Here is a 5,126-nt window from a genome sequence, read left to right on the forward strand (position 1 = left end):
AAAATTGCATAAAATTGTTCATAAAATTTCAATCATAAAACGCTTAGTATTGGGAACAATTGTGTAATATTACAAATGGTAGAAACAGATATTGTTCTGTCTAGAAAGATTGGTTGTTAAATAAGGTTTGTGATAGCGTTACCCTCCACACTTACCTGGGAACCTCGGGGAGTTCTGTCTAGGCAAGTGTGGGTCAAAAGTGGTACCTTGGCAACCTTCCCAATCGGCCTGGGAACATTTCGAGCATCTACCTTTGCACTATTACATTCTTGAACTTATTACTATAAGAAAACCAAGCTTGTTTTGTCAAAATAAGCAATTTCACTTTGCTTAAAGGTTGTTTGGTCGAAAAGGTTGACTTGTGATCCACCATACTTACTCAGTAACCTCGGGGAGTTCTAATAAGGCGTTGGAGATCACCTGAAATCCTCCAATTCTACCTGGGAACAAGTTTAACAAAAAAAAAAAAAAAAATCAATCAAAAAAAAAAAAGAGAAACATAAAATACATCTAATTCTGATTTCCGAGAGTGGATGAATCATCACGAAACTTCCAGTGACACTTCTTCCAATTCATCTGCCACTCCTACCGGAACTCCTTCCACCAATCCTGCTTCTCCACAAACTTTCGCTGATAATAACCCATTCGCAATGGCTCGCAATGATGACATCCAACCAAGAACTCTCAATGACCACCTCCACCCTACTCGCACTTCCACGCCTTCATGCATTATCTTCCCTCCTAATATGCCCGCATTAGACTTTAAACCTGGCATGATTCAACTCTTGCCTACATTTCATGGAATGGAAAACGAAAGCCCATACGTGCATATCAGAGAATTCGAGGAGGTGGTAGCCACGTTCTATAACCGAGCCGACAATGCCAATGCTGTGCGACTGAAGTTCTTCCCTTTCTCCTTGAAGGACAAAGCCAAAAGCTGGTTGTACTCTTTGAGACCTAGGTCGATTGGAACATGGGAGGAGATGACTAAATCTTTCTTTCTGAAACACTTCCCTAGCCATAAGACCAACAGTCTGAAACGACAGATTTCCACATTTTCCCAAAAAGACAATGAAACGTTCTATCAAGTCTGGGAAAGATTCAAAGATCTGTTAAATCAGTGCCCGCACCATGGCTATGAGAACTGGCGCTTGGTCAGTTACTTCTATGAAGGCCTCACGAGTCGTGAGCGCCAGTTTGTAGAGATGCTATGCAATGGTGAATTCCTCGAAAAAGTGCCAGACGATGCTCTTGAATATCTCGAAGAAACTGCAAAAAAGTCTCACACCTGGACTGGTCTAAGTGCTACTGACAGCACCAACCGACACAAACCATCTGGGATCTATCAACTTCGAGAAGAGGATAGTATTAAGGCCCAACTCGAAGCTTTGAAAAAGCAGTTTGAGGTCTTAATGACGAAAAATGGGCAAAAGTCACACATGGTCGCTCAAGCGGAACCGCAAGAACCTTGCTTTGTTTGTGGAGGGACGGAGCACTTAGCTAAGGACTGCTTAGCTTTGAATGAAATGAGGGGGGTTTATGAGGAGCAATGCAATGCCTTAGGGGCATATAACAAGCCATTCTCCCATACGTACAACCCTGGTTGGAGAAACCACCCAAATTTCAGTTGGAGAGATTCCAACCAAGCTCAATCGTCTGGAGGCCAATGGAGAAGTGAGCAACAAGTTCAACCATCAAAGGCGTATTCTGCACCTCATTACAATGCTCATCCACAACGCAATTCTCTCGAGAATACTCTTCATGCATTCATGGAAGAACAATCCAAACTGAATCGCCAAATGATGGAAGAAATCAAGGAAATGAAATGTCAATTCTCAAAATTGACTGAATCCTTGGCCATTCCTGAAAAAGGCAAACTTCCTTCCCAACTGAAATTCAATGTTCAAGGCCAACACATGGCCCAATCTTCAAATTCAAATGATCAAAACGTCAAGGAAGTGAATGCCATCACGACGAGAAGCGGTAAAACTTTGTCAGACCCACCCCTTAAATCCAACTCTCCCAGTATTCCAAAAGTCATTTCCGAAAATCCATCACTCAATGCCACCCCAAAGGTACCATTCCCCCAGGCTTTGAAACCTGTTGGGAAACTTCTTGATAACCGAGCTGAACTCCTTGAGCACTTGACACAAGTGAAGATTAATCTTCCTTTGCTTCACATCATTAAACAAGTGTCTGCTTATGCCAAAATCATCAAGAATCTTTGCACTGCAAAAAGGAAGCACCATGTCAAGAAGACTGCTTTCTTGACCGAGCAAGTGAGTGCGGTGATTGAACAAAAGGCACCGCCAAAATACAAAGATCCCGGTTGTCCCACCATTTCTTGCCAAATTGGGACCCATGAAGTCAGCCAAGTCTTACTTAATCTTGGCGCGAGTGTCAATCTCATGCCTTATTCTGTATACTCGCAACTCGGTCTTGGAGAAATGAAGCCAACATCTGTTGTACTACAGCTTGCTGATCGTTCCACCAAAAATCCTAGGGGTATCGTTGAGGATGTATTGGTTCAAATTGAAAAATTCTATTATCCCGTGGATTTTCTTATTCTTGATACCCAATCTGTGGTGAACATGGAGTCTAAAATTCCTATTATCCTCGGACGACCATTCCTTGCTACTGCAAATGCTTTGATCAATTGTCGGAATGGTCTAATGAAGATATCGTTTGGAAACATGACTCTTGAAGTCAATATCTTCCACATCGGGAAACAACCCCGAGAAGATGATGAATGCTATCAAACATTCATGATTGACTCTTTAATTCCCGAGGAGGTTCAATTGTGCAACAACTTTGATAATCTTGATGAACTCCTCCTTCTATCCGACAACGAAAGTCCAAGCTCTATTGAGTCTACTCTTGCAATATCAGATCGCATAGACTCACGCAATAGAAGGACTCAGTTTTGGCAACCTCGCTTTGAAGAGCTACCTCGCGAGAGGGCACAGCAAAAAACTTCAGCCGAAGAGGTTCCAATTGTTCAATTGACCCAACTTCCCGAGGGTTTGAAACATGCCTTCTTGGGAGACGGTGAAACCTTTCCAGTTATCATCTCATCCAACCTTCAAAATTCTCAAGAATTGCAGTTACTCGAGCTACTGCGAACACATAAATCTGCGATAGGTTGGACGCTTGCTGATATCAAAGGTATTAGCCCGTTAATTTGCTCCCATCGGATCAATCTGGAGGACGAGGCTATTCCTCAAAGAGACCCTCAAAGGCGACTGAACCCCACGATGAAAGAGGTTGTAAAAAATGAGGTTTTGAAATTGCTAGATGCTGGTATTATCTACCCGGTAGCAGATAGCAAATGGGTCAGTCCAACTCAAGTTGTGCCCAAGAAATCTGGTGTCACCGTTATCCAAAACGAAAAAGGGGTCCTTGTCCCCACAAAAATGGTGACGGGGTGGCGCATGTGCATTGGTTATAGAAAATTAAATGCCGCCTCCCGCAAAGATCATTTTCCACTCCCATTCATTGATCAAATCCTTGAACGTGTAGCTGGTCATCCTTTCTATTGCTTCCTTGATGGTTATTCTGGCTATTATCAAATTGAGATTGCATTGGAGGATCAAGATAAGACCACTTTCACTTGTCCCTTTGGCACTTTTGCTTTTCGGCGTATGCCATTTGGCTTGTGTAATGCACCAGCTACTTTCCAAAGATGCATGATGAGCATCTTTAGTGACATGATTGAAAAATCAATGGAAGTATTCATGGATGACCTAACCGTTTTTGGAAACTCCTTTGAGACATGTCTTCTTCATCTTGAAGCTGTTTTAAAACGATGCATCGAGAAGGGACTTGTCCTCAATTGGGAGAAATGCCACTTCATGGTATCTTCTGGCATAGTCTTAGGTCACATTGTTTCTGAAAAAGGAATTGAGGTTGATCAATCCAAATTCGACCTTATCTCCAACCTGCCGACTCCTAAGACTGTGAAAGACGTTAGGTCATTTCTTGGTCATGCTGGTTTCTATAGGAGGTTCATACAAAATTTTTCAATGATTGCTCGTCCGCTGAACAACCTCCTAGCCAAAGATGTTACCTTTGAGTGGACACCTAAGTGTGAGGAATCCTTCCGAGCGCTTGTCAATTCGCTCACTTCCGCTCCCATCATTCAGTCACCCGATTGGAGTCTTCCTTTCGAGATCATGTGTGATGCCAGCAACTTTGCTGTGGGAGCTGTGCTAGGGCAACGAAGGGAGGGGAAACCCTTTGTTGTCTATTATGCAAGCCGAACTCTCAATAGTGCTCAAATGAACTATTCCACTACTGAAAAAGAGTTGCTTGCCGTTGTCTTTGCCCTTGACAAATTCCGATCTTATTTGATTGGATCGCCTATTACGATCTTCACATATCACTCCGCCCTTAAGTATCTCCTTTCCAAAAAGGATGCTAAGGCGCGATTAATACGGTGGATCCTTCTCCTACAAGAATTTGACATAACGATCAAAGACAAGAAAGGTGTTGAAAATGTCGTCGCGGACCATTTGTCCCGACTTGAATTCAGCGATCCCGCTGACGGTCCACCTATTCATGATGATTTCCCCGATGAACAATTGCTTTCTGTTGCTAAGTTGCCGTGGTACGCTCACATTGTAAACTACTTAGTAACAGGTGAACTCCCATCTGAATGGAGTTCACAAGACAAACGCAAATTTCTGGTCAAGGTGCGCAATTTCTTTTGGGATGACCCATACTTATTCAAGTATTGCCCCGACCAAATCATGCGAAGATGCATCCACGACGATAAGGTGTCTAGTGTGCTGAATTTTTGCCACAATGATGCTTGTGGTGGTCACTTCTCTGTGAAGAAAACCGTTGCAAAAATCTTGCAATGCGGCCTTTACTGGCCCACCTTGTTCAAAGACACCAATGATTTCTGTCGTTCTTGTGTAAGGTGCCAAAAGTTAGGATCCTTATCTCGTCGGCACATGATGCCCTTGAACCCAATTCTTGTTATCGAAATATTTGATTGTTGGGGGATAGACTTTATGGGACCGTTTCCACCTTCTTTTGGCTACCTTTACATTCTTCTCGCTGTGGATTATGTTTCCAAATGGGTCGAGGCTGTACCATGTCGAACCAATGATAACGCTACAGTT

The 5,126-nt window shown here is 43.0% G+C and overlaps 1 non-coding gene across 1 annotated transcript; it reads right to left on the minus strand.

Annotated features, from left to right (window-relative positions):
- Positions 1–1,031: 1,031 nt before the first annotated feature.
- On the minus strand, positions 1,032–1,138 carry LOC133828044 (small nucleolar RNA R71). Its single transcript, XR_009890689.1, has one exon. It is a non-coding gene; the product is annotated as a small nucleolar RNA R71 (small nucleolar RNA).
- Between the last annotated feature and the right edge of the window lie 3,988 nt (positions 1,139–5,126).

This window comes from Humulus lupulus, chromosome 3 (assembly GCF_963169125.1).
Source record: "Humulus lupulus chromosome 3, drHumLupu1.1, whole genome shotgun sequence".
NCBI classification, from domain to species: domain Eukaryota; kingdom Viridiplantae; phylum Streptophyta; class Magnoliopsida; order Rosales; family Cannabaceae; genus Humulus; species Humulus lupulus.